This window comes from Scyliorhinus canicula, chromosome 17 (genome assembly GCF_902713615.1).
Source record: "Scyliorhinus canicula chromosome 17, sScyCan1.1, whole genome shotgun sequence".
In the NCBI taxonomy this organism is placed as follows: Eukaryota; Metazoa; Chordata; class Chondrichthyes; order Carcharhiniformes; family Scyliorhinidae; genus Scyliorhinus; species Scyliorhinus canicula.
In genome coordinates, this window is record NC_052162.1 from 65,285,363 (window position 1) to 65,307,097 (window position 21,735).

Here is a 21,735-nt window from a genome sequence, read left to right on the forward strand (position 1 = left end):
TTGAGCACATCTTCATTCTGATCGCCATCATAGAACATAGAACATACAACAGTACAGCACAGAACAGGCCCTTCGGCCCTCGATGTTGTGCCGAGCAATGATCACCCTACTCAAACCCACGTATCCATCCTATACCCGTAACCCAACAACCCCCCCCCCCCCCAACTTTACTTTTTAGGACACTACGGGCAATTTAGCCTGGCCAATCCACCTAACGCGCACATCTTTGGACTGTGGGAGGAAACCGGAGCACCCGGAGGAAACCCACGCACACACGGGGAGGACGTGCAGACTCCGCACAGACAGTGACCCAGCCGGGAATCGAACCTGGGACCCTGGAGCTGTGAAACATTTATGCTAACCACCATGCTACCGTGCTGCCCCAAAATCAATGAATGCGATTTCATGCAAATGAAACAGATTCTGTTTTGGGCGTGTTCAGCAGGGTCTTTCCCGGCACATGCAGCATTGAGAATAACCCCACTATTAAATAGGACTCTGCTTCATTTCTGGGCCTCGGTGAGGACCGCCCCGCCAAGGCCGCACTTAGGCTCATTTCCTGCACTCACATGTTCAGCCCGCCAGTGCAGGAAGAGATTAGGCCACCAGATCTCTGGACCTCCCATGTGGCCTCAGGACCCTCGAGTGCCCCAATATACCAATAAGAGGGTTATTGAGCACACACACCCCCCTTCCGGCACCCCACCTCATAAGGTCAGGGCATCACTGGGTTCAATCCCTGGCACAGGCAGGATGCCACCTGGGCATCTCGGCACTGCCAGCCAAGCACCCTGGCAGTGCTCCTACCAGCCCAGATGGCACTGTCAGAACACCAGGCTGGCAGTGTCATCGTGCCCAGGTGGCATCGGGGGTGGGGGGGGGGTTGGTTGGCCAGCAGGCCACCTTTCCCAGAGCATGAACGCCCAGGGGCCTCTGATCGCCTGGGAGACCCTCCAAGTGTCAGTACACCTGATCCACATTTGTGGGAACCAGTGCTAAACGGTGCCTGCTTGGGGTCCCCGAGGCAAGGCCGTAAGATTCCGCGCCTTGGGTAACTCCGGCGCAGGCGTGTTAGTCTCACTTGAATATGCAAATATGGATCCAGCCTCAATGGGCGGGATCCAGATCACAACGCCTTGTGAGATCCAATGAAATCTGGCGAGGTGTAACGGGCATCGAGATTTACCAGCCTTTTTGCGTCCCGAGGCAGCGCAACGTGGCCGTTAGATCGCACCCTATGTCCTTAAATCATAGGATCACAGAATTGTTATGCACAGTCAGTGGCCATTTACCCTATCGTGAGTACATCAGCTCCACTCTACTAATGTAACTCTAGCAATAAAGTAAGAATATCTAACTGTACAAACTGTATCTAAACTGGTGGCTGGGCTGAGATCTCTCTGCTACACTGATGTTCTTCTTGTAACTCCTGCTGGAAAAGAGAAAGAGAGCTTCTGGGAGCCCCGGTTATATAGTGGGCCGTGTAATGCCCTCTAGTGGTTATACCACACTGGGTCTTGTGATTAACCCCTTAGTTACATGTCCGTCTGCATATCATTACATCCTCCTTTTTTTTACATTTCTTGCTTGGTAACAAGGAAAAATGGATAACAATATTAAAGGTAAGAACATGATATGTATGACGTATATACACAGCAGACATGTGAAAGAAAATGTTCATAAGTCCAGTCTTTTAGATCACCGTCTCGTTCCCAATGACCTTCTGAGAAATGGCGGTGGAGACGTTGATGGCTTGATAGTTGTGTGTGAATCACGACTAGGAGAGTTTTTGGTTATGGTGTCCCGAAATATCGCTTCATTAAACGACACTTGAGGAGAAATCGGTTGTGGCCGTTTAATTTTTTTGAAATGCCCTTCAATTTCTGCGACTGATGGTGCCATCAGCTGTTTTTAAAACATAGGATCTGGGTGCAGCTTGTCGAATGATGATAGCTGGAACAGACCAACCCCCATTAAGTATTTTGATTCTGACGGTGTCTTCTGGAGATAGCAAGTCCAGATCGGTTGCATGTCTGTCATAGTAATGTTTCTGATCATCACAAAGCTGTTGCATCTTCTTTATCACCGGTAGTTGATCTGGATTAGGTAGTTGTAGAGCCGGAAGCATTGTTCTGAGGTCCCTGTTCATCAGAAGTTGAGCTGGTGATATGCCAGTCGATAATTGAGTAGCAAGATATGAGAGTAGTGGTAAGTGAATGTCGGATGCAGAATCCGAGGCTTTGTTGATTAGCTGTTTGACTATGTACATCCGCTTTTCGACTATGTGCACCCGCTTTTCAACTTTGCCTCTGGACTGCGGGTAGTACAGACTAGAGGTGACGTGCTTAAAGTTGTAGCATTTTGCAAACGCAGTCCATTTTCAACTGTGAAAGCACAGTTCATTGTCAGTCATAACAGTGTCCGGTATGCCATGATGAGAGAAAGTTTCTTTGCATGCTTTGATCACGGTCTTTGAGGTGAGATCAGACAGCTTCATTACTTCAGGGTAGTTCGCGTAGTAGTCTTTAAGGAGTATGTGGCCACTACCGTTAGAGTGGAATAGATTAATGCCTACCTTGGACCACGGAGAGGTTTCCAAGTCGTGTGTTGAAGAGTCCTTACACTGCACTTGTTGGAACTTCTGACAGGTCTCACAGTTCAAGACCATGTCCGTGATGTCCCTGTTGATGCCAGGCCAGTAGACGGTTTGTCGAGCCCTTTGTCTGCATTATTCTATTCCAAGGTGTCCCTTGTGAGTTTGATGAAGTACCATGGGCCTGAGACACAGCGGAATCACTATTCTGTCCATCCTCAGCAGTATTCCATTGATCATCGTTAAGTCACCTTTAACATTGTGGAATTGCGGACTTTGCCCTTTCAGTTACCCATTGTTGAGGTTCTGAATGATTTGTTGCACCAATGGATCTTTTTTCATTTCTTCTCTGATGAGAGTTATTTTTTCGACCTTTACAGGAAGGTTGTCCGTGCACATTTGTACCTGAGACTTGATGTATTGGATTATCTCTAATGGTTCACTTGGTGAAGTGACTTAATGAGACAACGCGTCTGCAATGATTAGATCTTTGCCAGGCGTATATACAAGATTGAAATTATATCTCCGAAGTTTGAATAGTATCCTTTGTAATCGAGGAGTCATGTTATTTAGGATCTTTTGAATCATGTGCACCAGAGGTCTATGATCCATTTCAACGGTGAATGTTGGTAGGCCGTAGACGTAATCATGGAATTTTAAAATGCCAGTGAGAAGACCTAAACACTCCTTCTTCTCAATTTGAGTGTAATGAGTCTCTGTCGGTGTCATTGCACGTGATGCATATGCTCTTGGAACCCATGACAAGGCGTCATCTTTCTGTAACAATACTGCTCCAATTCCATCCTGACTTACGTCAGTCGAAATCTTGGTTTCACGATCTGGGTCAAAGAATGCTAAGACAGGTGCAGTGGTGAGTTTCGCCTTTGACTCCAACCACTCTTTCTGATGTTCCGTCGTCCACTCGAATGAGGTTGATTTCTTGATTAACTTTCTTAGAGATGTGTGGTTGGCCAAATTTGGGATGAATTTGCCTAAAATATTCACCACTCCAAGGAAGCGAAGAACTGATTTCTTGTCCTCAGGGACTTTCAGTGCTTCAATGGCTTTTATCTTGTCTGTGTCTGGTCATACACCATGTTCCGATATCTGGTCACCCAGGAACTTGAGCGTGGACATGCTAAAGCTGCATTTAGATTTGTTCAGCTTGAGGCCATGTTCATGTATCCATTTGAAGGCTCTCTACAGTCTCAACACATGTCCCTCTGGATTGGATTGGATTGGATTTGTTTATTGTCACGTGTACCGAGGTACAGTGAAAAGTATTTTTCTGCAAGCAGCTCAACAGATCATTCAGTACATGGAAGAAAAGGGAATTAAACAGAATTCAAGAAAATACATGAGAATACATAATAGGGCAACACAAGATATACAATGTAACTACATAAGCATTGGCATCAACTGGCATCAGTTGAAGCATACAGGGTGTAGTGTTAATGAGGTCAGTCTATAAGAGGGTCATTTAGGAGTCTGGTGACAGTGGGGAAGAAGCTGTTTTTGAGTCTGTTCGTGCGTGTTCTCAGACTTCTGAATCTCCTGCCCGATGGAAGAAGTTGGAAAAGTGAGTAAGCCAGGTGGGAGGGATCCTTGATTATGCTGCCCGCTTTCCCCCGGCAGCGGGAGGTGTAGATGGAATCAATGGATGGGAGGCAGGTTTGTGTGATGGACTGGGCGGTATTCACGACTCTCTGAAGTTCCTTGCGCTCCTGGGCCGAGCAGTTGCCATACCAGGCTGTGATGCAGCCCGATAGGATGCTTTCTATAGTGCATCTGTAAAAGTTGGTAAGGGTTAATGTGGACATGCCGAATTTCCTTAGTTTCCTGGGGAAGTATAGGCGCTGTTGTGCTTTCTTGGTGATAGCGTCAACGTGAGTGGCCAGGATAGATTTTTGGTGATGTGCACCCCTAGGAATTTGAAACTGCTAACCATCTCCACCTCGGCTCCGTTGATGCTGACAGGGGTGTGTACAGTACTTTGCTTCCTGAAGTCGATGACCAGCTCTTTAGTTTTGCTGGCATTGAGGGAGAGATTGTTGTCGTTACACCACTCCACTAGGTTCTCTATCTCCCTCCTGTATTCGGATTCGTCGTTATTCGAGATCCGGCCCATTATGGTCGTATCGTCAGCAAATTTGTAGATGGAGTTGGAACCAAGTTTTGCCACGCAGTCGTGTGTGTACAGGGAGTAGAGTAGGGGGCTAAGTACGCAGCCTTGCGGGGGCACCGGTATGGAGGACTATTGTGGAGGAGGTGTTGGTGTTCATTCTTACTGACTGTGGTCTGTTGGTCAGAAAGTCAAGGATCCAGTTGCAGAGTGGAGAGCCAAGTCCTAGGTTTTGGAGCTTTGATATGAGCGTGGCTGGGATTATGGTGTTGAAGGCGGAGCTGTAGTCAATAAATAGGAGTCTGATGTAGGAGTCCTTGTTTTCGAGATGCTCTAGGGATGAGTGTAGGGCCAGGGAAATGGCGTCTGATGTGGACCGGTTGCGACGGTATGCGAATTGAAGTGGGTCAAGGCGTTCCGGGAGTATGGAGGTGATGCGCTTCATGATCAGCCTCTCGAAGCACTTCATTACAACTGACGTCAGGGCCACCGGGCGGTAGTCATTGAGGCATGTTGCCTGGTTATTCTTTGGTACCGGTATGATAGTGGTCTTCTTGAAGCAGGTGGGGACCTCGGAGTGGAGTAAGGATAGGTTAAAGATGTCTGTGAATACCTCTGCTAGCTGGTGTGCGCAGGCTCTGAGTGAACGACCAGGGATCCCGTCCGGGCCCATCGCCTTCCGTGGGTTCACTTTCAGGAAGGCCGATCTGACTTCGGAAACTGTGATGGTGGGTATGGGTGAATTATGGGCTGCTGGGGCACTCGACAGCGGATTGTTGGTTACCTGCTGAAACCGAGCATAGAATGCATGGAGTCAAAGATCAAATGATGATATCATCCACGAAGACACAAACGCCGTCTATTCCTTCCATCATCTGTTCCATGATGTGGTGGAATATTTCAGACGCCCAGATGATCCCAAATGACATTCTATTGTAATAAAATCTGCCGAAAGGTGTATTGAAGGTACAGAGCTTTCTGATGGATTCTTCTAGTTGTATTTGCCAGAATCTTTGGGATGCATCTAGCTTGGTGAAGATGCGCGCATGTGCCATCTCGCTTGTAATCCCTTCTCTTTTCGGGATCAGGTAGTGTTTCCGCATGATGTTTTTGCTTAGATCTTTGGGGTCAATGCAAATTCTTAAATCACCCGAAGGCTTTTTTACGCACACCATCGAACTGCTCCAGTCAGTCGGTTCCGTGACTTTGGAGATGATGCCTTTCTTCTGTAGACTTGTGAGTTCCCTCTGATTTTAACCATTCCCTCAGTGGAGCAGGAACTCTCCTTGGTGAGTGAACTACTGGCTTTGCATCAGCACACAGCAGAATTTTGTATTCAAATGGAAGTATACCCAATCCGCTGAAGACATCTGGTCTTGATCCAGTATTCCTTCAATTCTGACCTGAAAAAGCTTGATGAGGCAACGTCAATGTGTAAATCCTTTTAATAAGGTTGAACTGCTTGCAGGCTTTCGCACCGAAAGTCGACAACTTGTCTGATTGGACAATCCCAAATCTCAGGCTTGTCTCTATTAATTTGTTGGACATGACTGAATGGCATGACCCCAATGATGAGATTGCGTTGCCATTGTAGTCCTGAAGTTTGCATGCAGCTGGAAGGGGTTTGGGAGTTTGTGTTATCTTCGTTAAGTCGAACTTTGAAAGCAGGTTAGTGGAGGCACCTGAATCCAGCTTGAATTTAATCGGGCATCAGTTTACATCCAAGACTGTGTTCCATTCAGCTTCGGAATCAATGGCATGGATGGATTGCACTTGCGATGTATTCTCTGTGGAGTTTTCAAACTTTTCAATAATTCCCACTTGGAATGTTTTATCCAGGTAATCATCTTCTGGATCCATTGCACTATCTTGATCAGAGTCATCCGTTTGAAGTTGTACATTTCTAATGCGACTCTGCTTTAAATTCGGTCTTTGACTTTTAAATTGTGGTGCAGATCTGCACTGAGCAGCATAGTGGTTTAGTCTCCCACATTGGAGGCATTGTTTGCCTTTTGCTGGGCATTTTTTTCAAAAGTGGGCGGTTCCACACCTCGTGCATGTCATCGCATCAACGTCATGACATTCCGTGCATCTTCGCGCATGCGCAGTACGGTTCTCTGCTGCTACGCATATTTTTTCAAACTGCGCATGCGCAGGGCCCGAGTGCATGCGCGCAAGATGGCTGCCATCGGAAACATGGAGCCTCTTCAATTGGGACACGGCCTGGATGCACTCGACCTCGTGGCGGGTTTTTTCTCCACTTTCAGTGATCTTGTACTGAGTATCGATTTTTAGACTGTTCATGCATTAAACACTTTTCCATAGTGATTTCAAGAGTCATATTTTTTTGCTTAAGTAATTGCTCTCTAAGAGGTTCATCAGTTATTCCAAATACTACCTGGTCTCTGATCATTGAGTCATTTAGGTTTTGTTCCAAAGGATATGCTTCTGTTGCCAAATAGCTATCTGGTTTTCTCTCTAAACTTACTAAATTTAACTAGGTATATACAGTAGCTACTCCGGTACCATATTATATTACTTGGTTTAAGTAATATATGTTTTTACTAACTGTAGACGATGTTGAAGAACACTCGAGTCTTATTAAGTAATGACAAAACTAATAAATGAGTTTGACACTCTACTGATCTAACTCCAGAAATAAAGTAAGAATAACTAACTGTACAAACTGTATCTAAACTGGTGGCTGGGCTGAGATCTCTCTGCTACACTGATGTTCCTCTTGTAACTCCTGCTGGAAAAGAGAAAGAGAGCTTCTGGGAGCCCCGGTTATATAATGGGTCGTGTAATGCCCTCTAGTGGTTATGCCACAGCTGGGTGTTGTGATTAACCCCTTAGTTACATGTCTGTCTACATATCATTACAGTCAGAAGTCTTACAGGTGATTCACCTGAGGAAGGAGCTGCACTCCGAAAGCTCGTGTTTGAAACAAACCTGTTGGACTTTAACCTGGTGTTGTAAGACTTCTTACAGTGCTCACCCCAGTCCAACGCCGGCATCTCCACATCATACATATCATTATACTAAATTCTCCAATCTATCCTCATACCTGAAGTTTCTCATTCCTGGAACCATTCTAGTAAACCTCTTCTGCACTCTCGCCAATGCAGTTGCATCCTTCCTGTAGTGTGGCGCCCAGAACTGTACACAATATTCCAGCTGAGGTCTAACTCGTGACTTGTCTAAGTTCAGCATAACTTCCTTGCTCTTGTACTCGATGCCCCTATTAATAAAGACCGGAATACTAAATGTAGTATCTAATATGCTGTATATATGTATATATATATATAACATACTACTATGTGTAGTGTATGTAGTAACTAATAGTAATGATTAAATTGCAGTCAGATAGCAACAACTCACAATTTGAACTGTTTTGCCTCTTTTAGGTGATGTACCATCAATTGAACGCGAGACGAGTTGCTGGACAAAAGTATGGCTTTAATCTACTAGATGTTAGCCCTGCGGTCGATTACAGTAGAAGGACGACCACCAGGAGTACTGGGTATTTATACGCTGCCCTGGAGGCGGGGTTAACTCAGCCTCTCGACCAATCGGGGAGCCGTCACATGACTGGTCTCAACCAACCGGTCGGGAGGCACATGACCGACCAGGGCCAATGGTAAGCCGGTGTTCTGCACCAATGGCAGGCAGCTATGCTAATCATACCACCACAATAGGGCCTTTTATAGCGCCACATGATCCAATCAATTTAGAATTGTTGACTTCCGGTTGCGGCTATGCGGAGCTAAGCCGCACGTTCGGCAGCTCCCGCAACTTAAGGACTTTTGGGCCGATTTGAGGGCCCCAAACGGCGCTGTTTCGACGAATCCCAGTGGGGGAAGGTATCTAGAGGAGCATTCCCCATAATTTATGGTGCTCACCCGAGTGGGGCAAAGGAAAAAGCTGCAGCAGCTCCCCTAGAAAAGCGGGGGAAGAAGGACAAAATGGCGGCCGGCGGAACACCCGAGGACTGGTGCAGGTGGGCGCAGGAGCAGCAGGCCTCTCTTCTGCGCTGTTTTGCGGAGCTGAAGGCTGAGCTGCTGGACTCCCTGAATGCAACTACCAACAAGCTGCTTGGGACCCAGGCGGCCCAGGAGGCGTCCATTCGGGAGTTGCAGCAGCAGGCCGCTGAGAGGGAGGAGGAGGCCCTGGTCCTCGTGGGGAAAGTGGAGTTGCACGAGGCATTTCACAAAAAGTGGCAAGACCGCTTGGAGGAGCTGGACATTCGCACGAGGCGAAAGAATTTGAGGATCCTGGGCCTGGAGGAGGGGCTGGAGGGGTCGGATTACCCGGCGTATGTGACCACGATGTTGAGCTAGTTGATGGGAGTGGGGTCCTTCCATTTGCCCCTGGAGCTGGAGGGAACCCACAGAGTGCTGGCCAGGAGGCCTAAGGCAAATGAGCCCCCGAGGGCTGTGCTGGTGCGGTTCCATCGATTCAGTGACCGGGAATGTGTGCTGCGCTGGGCCAAGAAAGAGAGGAGCAGCAAGTGGGAGAATTTGGTAGTGAGAATCTACCAGGACTGGAGTGCGGAGGTGGCTAAGTGGCGGGCTGGGTTCAACCGGACGAAGGCGGTGCTGCATGCCAAGCAGGTCAGATTTGGAATGCTGCAGCCTGCGCGCCTGTGGGTGACATACAAGGACCGGCACCATTACTTCGAGTCCCCAGAGGAGGCGTGGCCCTTTGTACAGGCGGAGAAGCTGGACTAGAACTAGGGCCTTGGGACACACTATGGCCGTTGCTGTTTTCGCTGTTGCTGTTCTTTAACTTTGACATGTGTATTTTTTATGCTGGTTTTCTTTTTGCTCTGTTTCCGGGTGGGTCTTTCTGTTGGGTATGGTTGTGGGGTAGGTGGGGAGTGTTGGGGGTTTGTGTTCTATATGTTCTCTTCTGTACGGGGCTGGGGGTTGGGGTGAAACTGGATTTTCTACATCAGACTCTTATTTATTGACTACAGCTCCGCCTTCAACACCATAATCCCAGCCAAGCTCATATCAAAGCTCCAAAACCTAGGACTTGGCTCTCCACTCTGCAACTGGATCCTTGACTTTCTGACCAACAGACCACAGTCAGTAAAAATGAACACCAACACCTCCTCCACAATAGTCCTCAACGCCGGTGCCCCGCAAGGCTGCGTACTTAGCCCCCTACTCTACTCCCTGTACACACACGACTGCATGGCAAAACTTGGTTCCAACTCCATCTACAAGTTTGCTGACGATACGACCATAGTGGGCCGGATCTCGAACAACGACGAGTCTGAATACAGGAGGGAGATAGAGAACTTAGTGGAGTGGTGCAACGACAACAATCTCTCCCTTAATGCCAGCAAAACTAAAGAGCTGGTCATCGACTTCAGGAAGCATAGTACTGTACACACCCCTGTCAGCATCAACGGAGCCGAGGTAGAGATGGTGAGCAGTTTCAAATTCCTAGGGGTGCACATCACCAAAAATCTATCCTGGTCCACTCATGTCGACGCTATCACCAAGAAAGCACAACAGCGCCTTTACTTCCTCAGGAAACTAAGGAAATTTGGCATGTCCACATTAACCCTTACCAACTTTTACAGATGCACTATAGAGAGCATCCTCTCGGGCTGCATCACAGCCTGGTATGGCAACTGCTCGGCCCAGGACCGCAAGGAACTTCAGAGAGTCGTGAATACCGCCCAGTCCATCACACAAACCTGCCTCCCATCCATTGATTCCATCTACACCTCCCGCTGCCGGGGGAAAGCAGGCAGCATAATCAAGGATCCCTCCCACCCGGCTTACTCACTTTTCCAACTTCTTCCATCAGGCAGGAGATTCAGAAGTCTGAGAACACGGACGAACAGACTCAAAAACAGCTTCTTCCCCACTGTCACCAGACTCCTAAATGACCCATTTATGGACAGTCCTCATTAACACTACACCCGTGTCTGCTTCATCCGATGCCAATGCTTATGTAGTTACATTGTATATCTTGTGTTGCCCTATTATGTATTCTCATGTATTTTCTTGAATTCTGTTCAATTCCCTTTTCTTTCCATGTACTGAATGATCTGTTGAGCTGCTTGCAGAAAAATACTTTTCACTGTACCTCGGTACACGTGACAATAAACAAATCCAATCCATCCAATCCAATTTTGGGGAGCTGCGTCAGAAGGGTGGGGTGTGGCAGTGTGAAAGCGCGAGCTTTCCTCTGGTTTCCCGCGCCGCGGGGCGGGGGGGCGGAGCTGGAGGTGGGGGCGTGGCCTCTACTGGTTTTCTTTCCCGCACTGAAGCGGTGCCAAGGAGGTGTGGCAAGAGGGGATGGGTTTTGGCGGGAGCTGCCGGGGTCAGCAGAAGTCAGCTGACTCACGGAAGTACCATGGAGGGTGCGTCGCGGCTAGGAGGGGTCCTAGCCGGGGGGGGGAAGGGGGGGGGGGGGAGGGGGGATACCGGGTTGCTGCTTGAATGGTCAGGAAGGAGCTGGTGTGGGCCGGGGAGGTAGAGGAGAGGCGTTATCGCCATGGGGAACGGGTCGGGCGGGACGAGCTGGCCCGGGGCAAGCAGTTGATAAGCTATGGCTAGTCGGCGGGGGAGGGGGGGCGGGTTGCCCTCTGATCCGGCTGATTACCTGGAACGTGAGGGGGCTGAATGGGCTGGTTAAGAGAACTAGGGTATTTTCTCATCTGAAGGGGTTGAAGGCGGACGTGGCTATGCTCCAGGAGACCCACCTGAAGGTGGCGGACCAGGTCCGTCTGAGGAAGGGGTGGGTGGGGCAGGTTTTTCACTCAGGATTGGACGCGAAGAACCGGGGGGGTGGCGATTCTGGTGGGGAAGAGGGTGGCGTTCGAGGCGGCTGAGGTGGTGTCGGACAAGGAGGGCAGATATATTATGGTGAAGGGTAGGCTGCAGGGAGAGAAGGTGGTGCTGGTTAATGTATATGCCCCGAATTGGGATGATGCTGGCTTCATGAGGCGCTTGTTGAGCCGCATTCCGGACCTGGAGGCAGGGGGCCTGATCATGGGGTGAGACTTTAACACAGTGCTGGATCCCCCACTGGACCGGTCCAGTTCAAGGACGGGCAGGAGACCGGCGGTGGCCAAAGCACTGAGGGGATTCATGGACCAGATGGGAGGGGTGGATCCCTGGAGGTTTGGGAGACCGAGAGCGCGAGAGTATTCCTTTTTCTCTCATGTCCATAGGGTTTATTCACAAATAGATTTTTTCGTCCTGAGCAGGGGTTGATCTCGAGGGTGCAGGATGCCGAGTATTCGGCCATAGTGATTTCAGACCATGCTCCGCACTGGGTTGATCTGGAGATGGGGGAGGTGCGGGACCAGCGCCCGCTCTGGCGCCTGGATGTGGGGATGCTGGCTGATGAGGAGGTGTGTAGGAGCGTCCGGACAAGTATTGAGGGGTATCTTGATTCGAATGACACGGGGGAGGTCCGGCTGGGGATGGTCTGGGAGGCTCTGAAAGCAGTGATCCGGGGGGAGCTGATCTCCATCCGGGCCCACAGGGAAAGGAGGGAGAGGAAGGAGAGGGAGAGACTGGTGGGGGAGCTCCTAGATGTGGACAGGAGATACGCGGAGGCACCAGAGGAGGGGTTGCTGGGGGAACGGCGTAGTTTGCAGGCCAAATTTGACTTGTTGACCACCAGAAAGGCGGAGACACAGTGGAGGAGGTCGCAGGGCGCGGTATATGAGTATGGGGAGAAGGCGAGCAGGATGTTGGCGCATCAGCTCCGTAGGCGAGATGCTGCTAGGGAAATTGGTGGAGTGACGGATGGGGGTGGGAATGTAGTGCAGAAGGGGACAGAAATAAATGGGGTCTTTAGGGACTTCTACGAGGAACTGTACCGGTCGGAACCTCCGATGGGGAGAGGGGGGATGGAGAGCTTCATGAACAGGCTATAGAACATAGAACATAGAACAGTACAGCACAGAACAGGCCCTTCAGCCCTCAATAATGTGCCGAGCCATGATCACCCTACTCAAACCCACATATCTACCCTATACCCGTAACCCAACAACCCCCCCCTTAACCTTACTTTTATTAGGACACTACGGGCAATTTAGCATGGCCAATCCACCTAACCCGCACATCTTTGGACTGTGGGAGGAAACCGGAGCACCCGGAGGAAACCCATGCACACAGGGGGAGGACGTGCAGACTCCACACAGACAGTGACCCAGCCGGGAATCGAACCTGGGACCCTGGAGCTGTGAAGCATTTATGCTAACCACCATGCTACCCTGCTGCCCCTATGTTTCCCAAGGGTTCAAGAGGAGCTGGTAGAGGGGCTGGGGGCGCCGATAGAGTTGGAGGAGCTAGTCAGGGGGATTAGACAAATGCAGTCAGTAAGGCCCCGGGGCCGGACGGGTTCCCGGTGGAATTTTATAAAAAGTATGCGGATCTGGTGGGCCCCCTGTTGGTGCGAGCCTTCAATGAGGCATGGGAGGGGGGGGCTTTGCCCCCGACGATGTCGCGGGCACTGATCTCTCTGATCCTAAAGCGGGATAAGGACCCCTTGCAGTGTGGATCATACAGGCCTATCTCGCTCCTCAATGTTGACGCCAAGTTGCTGGCGAAGATCCTGGCCACCAGGATAGAGGATTGTGTGCCAAGGGTGATACACGAAGATCAGACAGGATTTGTCAAGGGACGGCAGCTCAACACGAATGTGCGGAGACTGCTAAATGTTATCATGATGCCGGCAGTGGAGGGGAAGGCGGAGATAGTGGTGGCGCTGGATGCAGAGAAAGCGTTTGATAGAGTTGAGTGGGGGTACCTGTGGGAGGTGCTGGAGCGGTTCGGATTTGGGGAGGGATTCATCAAATGGGTGAGGCTGCTCTATGCGGCTCCGATGGCAAGTGTAGTTACAAATGGAAGGTGATCGGAGTACTTTAGGCTCTACCGTGGGACCAGGCAGGGGTGCCCCTGTCCCCCTTGCTCTTTGCACTGGCGATTGAACCTCTGGCTATGGCGTTGAAGGAGTCAGGGAGATGGAGGGGTCTGGTGCGGGGTGGGGAGGAACATCGGGTATCGCTGTATGCGGACAACGTGCTGTTGTATGTGGCGGACCCAGAAGGGGGAATGCCGGGGGTGATGGAGCTGTTGGTGGAATTTGGGGGCTTCTCGGGCTATAAGTTAAATTTAGGCAAGAGCGAGGTATTTGTAGTACACCCGGGAGATCAGGAGGAGGGAATTGGGAGGCTCCCGTTTAAGAGGGCAGTGAACAGTTTCAGATACCTGGGGGTGCAGGTGGCCAGGAGTTGGGGGACTCTCCATAAGCTTAATTTTACCAGGCTGGTGGAGCAGATGGAGGAGGAATTTAAAAGGTGGGACATGGTGCCGCTATCGTTGGTGGGTAGAGTGCAGTCCGTCAAAATGACGGTTCTCCCGAGATTCTTGTTCCTCTTCCAGTGTTTGCCCATCTTTATCCCTAGGGCCTTTTTTTAGAAGGGTGACCAGCAGCATCATGAGCTTTGTTTGGGTGCATGGGACCCCGAGGGTGAAGAGGGTCTTCTTGGAGCGGGGTAGAGATGGGGGGGGGGGGGGGGGGGGGGGGGGGGCTGGCATTACCCAATCTCTCGGGGTACTACTGGGCGGCCAATGTGTCGATGGTGCGCAAGTGGGTGATGGAGGGGGAGGGGGCAGCATGGAAACGGATGGAGAGGGCGTCCTGTGGAGATACAAGCCTGGGGGCCCTGGTAACGGCGCCGTGGCCGCTCCCTCCTACGAGGTATACCACGAGTCCAGTGGTGGCGGCTACCCTCAAGATTTGGGGGCAGTGGAGGCGACATAGGGGAGAAGTGGGGGGCTCGATGGAGGCTCCGTTAAGGGGGAACCATAGGTTCGTCCCGGGGAACATTGATGGGGGATTTCAGGGTTGGCACAGAGCGGGCATCAGACAGCTGAGGGACCTGTTTATTGATGGGAGGTTTGCGAGCCTGGGGGAGTTGGAGGAGAAATTTGGGCTCCCCCGGGAAACATGTTCAGGTATCTGCAGGTAAAGGCATTTGCTAGGCGGCAGGTGGAGGGATTCCCTTCGCTTCCCGCGAGGGGGGTGAGTGACAGGGTGCTTTCGGGGGTCTGGGTCGGAGAGGGGAAGATATCTGATATCTACAAGGTTATGCAGGAGGTGGAGGCGTCAGTAGAGGAGCTGAAAACTAAGTGGGAGGGGGAACTGGGGGAACAGATCGAAGACGGGACATGGGCTGATGCCCTGGAGAGGGTTAATTCTTCCTCCTCGTGTGCGCGGCTTAGCCTCATCCAATTCAAGGTGCTGCACCGGGCCCACATGACTGAGACGAGGATGAGTAGGTTCTTTGGGGGTGAAGACAAAGGTATACCACGAGTCCGGTGGTGGCGGGGTGCTCGGGGAGTCCAGCGAACCATGCCCATATGTTCTGGGCATGCCCGGCACTGGAGGAATTCTGGAAGGGGGTGGCGAGGACGGTGACAAGGGTGGTGGATCCAGGGTCAAGCCAGGATGGGGACTCGCGATTTTTGGGGTTGGGGTGGAGCCGGGAGTGCAGGAGGCGAAAGAGGCCGGTGTTCTGGCCTTTGCGTCCCTAGTAGCCCGGCGAAGGATCTTGCTACAATGGAAGGACGCGAGGCCCCCAAGCGTGGAGACCTGGATCAATGACATGGCGGGTTTTATTAAGCTAGAGAAGGTCAAATTTGCCCTGAGAGGATCGGTACAAGGGTTCTTTAGGCGGTGGCAACCTTTCCTCGACTTTCTGGCTCAACGATAGGGTACTGGGACAGTAGCAGCAGCAACCCGGGGGGGAGGGGGGAAGGGGGAGGGAAAAGAGGGGGTGGGGGGGGGATGATGACTATGTTTGTTTATTTAATTTAAATTTATTTTTAAGTTCTCTTGTTGGGGTTGGGGGGGTGGGGGAGATATGATACATGCGTTGATACGGTCTGGGGGGTGTTACAGTTGTTATGGGTTATTTTGTTGCATTTCATTGTTTGTTGTTATATTTTATATTTTCTGTCAAAAATTCCAATAAAAATTATTTTAAAAAAAATAAAATAAAAATTTAGAATTGTTGATGTTAATACACTCACAACAGATTGAACCTAATCCATAGGACTGCCTGGTGTTTTCCCCAGACCAGGGACTGCAGTGGGTCCATTACTAATGGTGGTTTCAGTCGTAATTTAGTTTTAAAAAATAGGCTGGCAGATATTGGTATATGAGAGTACCATCTCAAACCTTATCAGGGTCACTGAGTCTTGTACATGTTCCATGGTCCTCATCCTTGACCTTGTTGGCTGGCCACCTACCTATTCTAGATTGAACAGTGTGATCAGGAGTGGATGTCTTGATATTGTGAGATGAGAACTGTAAAAATCAGGTTGATATTGACTTATTTTATCTTAGTTTATGACTTTCAAGCTGCTGTGATTTTTAGTTGGAAGGTGGACCATGTCCATTTCATTTCACTGGAATTGAAAAACAAGATCAGTGTTTTCAACAGACAAAAACAGACTTTGTTTGTTTGATGAGACACCATCATCATCCATAGCCTGTGCATTGGTGAGCTAGTTCACAGGCTAATGGAGCTCTCCTTTTGAGAGCTGAGAACATTGTTGAGGAGCGTGGTCAAGTGATACCTAAAGTCTAGCCCCGCTGTCACTGTCTCCCGGTCGATGATTTGATTGACAACTCAGTCAAGCTAAAGCCTCAATTAGGTGCGCTGAAGGCCTTCTTGTTAAAAGTGATACTAATTAAATGAATAATGGGACAAGGGAGAGGAATGTTAGAATAAGTACTTCAGAATTCAACAAGGTCTGCCAACCATTTAATATTGAGCATGAAAACTGTGATGCAATGAATTCTTCATGACCTTTTATGGCAATTGTGACCATAAGTAAATGTGCAATTATTATTAATAATAGTTAGCACTGCTTATGTTTAGCTACTGGTAATGTCCATTATCATTGAATGTTTAATTCCCATTGAAGCCAAAAAATATCTCACCCACTTATTATCTTGTGGAATAGCTCATACATTTACAATAAAAACATTCATTCCCTAACAAAACAGGACATATTAAGCTCAAGTTTTAAATCAGACATCTGTGCAAATGTTATTTTTGTAGGTGTTTCCTTGAATTATAATAGAACATAGAACATAGAAGATACAGTGCAGAATGGGGAACAAAGAAATGGCAGAAGAATTGAATACGTAATCTGGTTCTCTTTTCACAAAAGAGGGCACAAATAATCTCCCAGAAATGTTAGGGACCCAAGGGTCTCATGAGAGGGTGGAATTGAAGGAAAGCAGTATATGTTTTTTCTTTCTTTTTATAAATTTAGAGTACCCAATCATTTTTTCCCAATCAAGCGACAATTTAGTGTGGCCAATCCACTTAGCCTGCACATCTCTCGGTTGAGAGGGTGTAACCCACGCAGACACAAAGAGAATGTGCAAACTCCACACCGACAGTGACCCAGGGCTGTGATCAAACTTGGGTTCTCAGCACCATAAGCAGCAGTGCTAACCACTATGCCACCATGCCGCCCTGGAAAGCAGTAGTAGTAAGAAAATGGAGCTGGGGAAATTAATTGGGTTAAAGGCTAACAAATCACCAGAGCCTGATCATTTATATCCCAGAGTATTAAGGGAAGTTACCCTGGATGCATTGGTGGTCATCTTTCAAAATTCTATCGACTCTGGAGCAGTTTCTCTCGATTGGAGGGTGGCAATTGTAACTCCACTATTTAAAAAGGGAGGGAGAGAAAAAAGGGAGAATTATAGAGCAGTTAGCCTGACATCAGTGGTGGGGATAACAGAACATTTAGAAAGCATTAAGGGATTGGACAAAGCCAGCATGGGTTTATGAAAGGCAAATAATTTTTAACAAATTTACTGGAGTTCTTTGAGTATGTAACTGGTAGAACAGATAAGCGAGAACCAATGGATATGATATACTTATCTTTCAGAAGGCTTTTGATAAGGTTGCTCTTAAGTGGACACAATTAAAGCACATGGGATAGGGGGTAATGTATTGGCATGGATCGAGAATTGGTTGATAGACAGGAAACAGAGAGTGGGAATAAATGGCAGGTAGTGACCAGTGGGGTACTGCAGGGATCAGGGCTTGGGCCCTAGCTGCTAAAGATATATATAAATTACCAGGAGAAGGGAACCAATTATAACAGGCGGGATACTCCGTTCCCTCGCACATGTTTTCTGGGGCAGCGCGCACCCGCCAACAGTGAGATTCTTCATCCCGGCAGCTGGCCAGTGGGGTTTCCCATTGTTGGAAAGTCCGTGGCCGTAAATGCGCTGCCGGCAAAATGGAGGATCCCGCCGATGGAGAATCTAGCCCAACGTTTCCAAGTTTGCTGATGACACCAAAGGGCTGCGCAACCCCGGGGGGGGGGGGGGGGGGGGGGGGAGAGATGGGGAAGCCACAAGAGAAGAGGAAGGGTGTTGAAGCCAATGGAGGGGAGGGGGGAAGGAGGAAGGGGGGGAATCATAGACCGATCCAGTGGGCAACTAAATGTACATAGAGTTAGTTAAATGAAGGACAAAATAAACCGTTCTGTAAAATAAAGTTTATTAGCATGGGCAAGAAAAATATAATGTATATACACGATTGTTTAGAAATATGAGAAAAGCCAATTAAAAAAATTTCAAGAAAAAGAATGTGGTCTGGAGCGTACGTACGGTAAACACTGTTTGCATGTCATTAGTAGGCCTGAGCCAGTATTCTCTGGGGCCTCTGCGATGCTCTGCCTCCAATGGGCCGGGTTCCAGATGGTGCAATTCGTGAAGCTGGTGTCATAGCTGCTGAGGGAGAGCGAGGGGGTAAGGGAAGGGTCCAATAGCACCATAGTGCGCTGACAGTTGTGCCGCTGGTGGGAGGTTTCTGCTGGGGCTGAGGGGAGTAATGGGGGAGGTGGCCAGGAGGTGAGCTGTGGAGTCGGGGTGGACAGACATGGAACATCTTTGCCTCGGCCGGTAAGGCAGCCATGCAGCTGCACACACTGCTAACAACCCACTGTGAACACAATACACCCCCCCCCCCACCACCCCCCACCCCCACCACCACCCTCCACCCCCAGGTGCCTTCTGGCCCAGCCGACCCATCAGTTGTATGGGCATGCTCCAACAGAACCAGTGTCACCTTGTTGGCTGGGATGAATGTGTGTGGGGATTGCAATGTGTATATGTGGTTGCAGCTTGTCAGCCTCCAGAGTGTCAAATCAAGGACCTGGCGAATCCCCCACCATTTTTCATTGGAATCGATTGTGTTCCACCTGACACTGGTGCTAGCCCCTCCAGAGTTGCTGAATCGATCCAAGTGTGGGACCAGTTTTGCTGTCGTGAATGTGTCACAAATTCTGTGTCGCCGTTAACACTTAGGGCGCGATTCTCCGCAAATGCGGCGAGTCGTATAGGCTGCCGTGAAACTGGCCGTGTTTCACGGCAGACTCCGCGCCCCCTCCCAGGACCCGATTCTCCCCCCCGGGCGAGGCTAGCAGCGCGGCCCCGTGAAGCACGGCATCGCGGGCTTAACGACCATCGCTAAGTCCGCGCGGCAAGCGTAACGGCGGCTGACGCGCACGATGACGTCAGCCGCGCATGCGCGGGTTGGACGGCTCCAACCCGCGCATGCGCGGATGATGTCATCACGCAGATGCGTCAAACCCGCGCATGCGCGGGCCATCATGCCCCTCAGCCGCCCCGCAGACTGATCCTGCGGGGCGGCGGAAGAACAAATAGTGCGCGGGTATCGGACCCGCTGCCCGCGATCGGTGCCCACTGATCGCAGGCCCATGCCACCCTTGGCACGGCCGCGGTGCGGTCGTGCAATCGGTGCCGTGGTTGTCCGGGACAGCACTTTGCGGCCGTTTTCACGAATGGTGAGAGCAGGTGTGATTGCGTTCATAAAAACGGCCGTAAAGGCCTGGGAACTCGGCCCATCGGCCTGGGGAGAATCGCTGTTCGCCGTAAAAAACGGCGAGCAGCGATTCGTGTCGTGGGGGAGGGGGGGGGGGAAGAATAGCAGGAGGGCAGCGGAGAATCGCGCCCTTAGTCTCAGAAACGGAGAATCCCGCCCACAAAATTCTTTGTGGAGGCAAAGGGATGAATGGGTAGCCTACTCCTGTTCCGACCTTCTACATTTCTATGTTTTTATTTGCCAAAGTAGCTCAAAACATAGACAGGATTTCAGTTCCTGCACCACCCTCCTCCCCTTGCTCCATTTTATTTTGGACTTGATAAGGATGACAACCCATTGTCAAGTGATGTGATCTAACCTATATGTAATCTAAACTAATGACCAGCCGCTTCCCCGACAGTAACACAGCAATTTCTCTGTAGTAAACTATTGCCACTAGTTGTCACTATGCAGGTAGAGAAAAAGCCATGTGAGTGATTACTCCTCTCTGTCTACGAATTTCAATGCGGCCAACAGCAAATGTGAAATCTTTTGTATAATTCAGCAACAGGAAAGAAAGAAAAGAACGGCAGGTTCCAGGGTGCATCTCCGCCTGAGTGCAAGTTCCTTCTCCCCCTCCCCCAGTGGAATTAACAAGGGAATTATTTAAATCCGGATTAGAGTCAGCACAACAGGAAAAGATTGGGTCAAAATTTCAGAGCAGACAGACAACGGGATTACGGCCGCAATATTCCCAAGGCTCCCAAATGACGAATGAATCTAATTTGTTTGAATATGTCTAAATTGATCACCTCTTGCTGTGTTTGGATCAACAATGAGACTGAGACTGCATTCAGCATGATTATCCGTGCTGCAGCAGTTTAAACAGGTCAGCTAACTTGATTGTAAAATTAGAGTTGTACATTTGCCGAGTTGAAAAATAAGCTAATGCAATTAATGCACCAATGTGTACATTCTAATTGTTTCTAATTGTTGCATGAAGTACTTCAGGACTTTAATTATGGTTATTCTTTACCTTGGATGTGGTTGAATAAATATTATTCTATTGGGGAGGGGTTTACTGGGAGAATTAATCCACCAATGATTTACCAGATGATTTACCAGTGTGCAGTGTGTCCCAAATGATTTCACGGCAAGGTTGCTGGGTAACTAATTTATCTTATTCAACTTTCTTCTCCTCCATCACAGAAAGACTATTCTGTTCAGCAGACTTGCTTTTCCTTCAATAATTGTTACTCCAATGGGAAACAAATAATACCAAGAGCTGAATGGTCATTGAATGCTGTTAGCAAGCTGAGGCCCGACAGGAAAGGTTGCGGTGTTTACTGAAAAACAACAGTCATTTCATATTGAAGTAATTAATTGAATCTGGGCTCCGTCTTGAGTTGTGGGCACACAAGGAAATGAAGGAATATGGTGTTAGGGCGGGAAAGTGGAGTTGACGTGGAAGCTCGGCATGATCTTCTTGAATGGTAGAACAGTCTCAATGGATGACCTACTCCTATTTCTTATCTTCTGGTCTTATGTTCACATTTATTTTAATGTGCAGATTGCTTTTGGTAAATGTGACAGTCATTTGTGCATGACTTCATTCCATAAAGGGCACTGAATGAAGTATATGGTGCACCTTGAGATATTGCTGAGATGTGAGGAAGTGCTATTGTTTTCAACTCAAAGGCAAAATAGCTGGAACTTTCTTAATTTCTTCTTACTTAATGATAATCATCTTTATTAGCGTCACAGGTAGGCTTTCATTAATAATGCAACAAAGTTACTGAGAAAATCCCCTGTTCGGCGCCTGTTCGGGTACACTGAGGGAGAATTCAGAATGTCCGATTCACCTAACAAGCACGTCTTTCAGGACTTGTGGGAGGAAACCAGAGCACCCAAAAGAAACCCACGCAGACACGGGGAGAATGTGCAGTATCCGCACAAACATTGATCCAAGCCGGGAATCGAACCTGGGTCCCTGGCACTGTGAAGCAACAGTGCTAACCATTGTGCTACCGTCTTTCTGCTGTACTGAATTAGCCCCATCTCCTTGCTGGTTTATGCGACAGAGATATAGAGATGGCAAAATTTAGTGAAGGACTGTGCCAA

General features: G+C 49.2%; 1 protein-coding gene across 2 annotated transcripts in view; it reads left to right on the forward strand.

Annotated features, from left to right (window-relative positions):
- Positions 1-20,294: 20,294 nt before the first annotated feature.
- The window catches only part of LOC119952077 (ADP-ribosylation factor-like protein 13B), a 48,488-nt gene continuing 47,047 nt past the window's right edge, over positions 20,295-21,735 (forward strand). Inside the window, exon 1 of one of the 2 annotated variants that reach the window (XM_038775622.1) lies at positions 20,295-20,503. The gene's annotated coding sequence lies outside the window, so the exon portion shown is untranslated. The remainder of the gene's footprint in view (positions 20,504-21,735) is intronic. The other variant, XM_038775620.1, reaches the window with a different exon arrangement.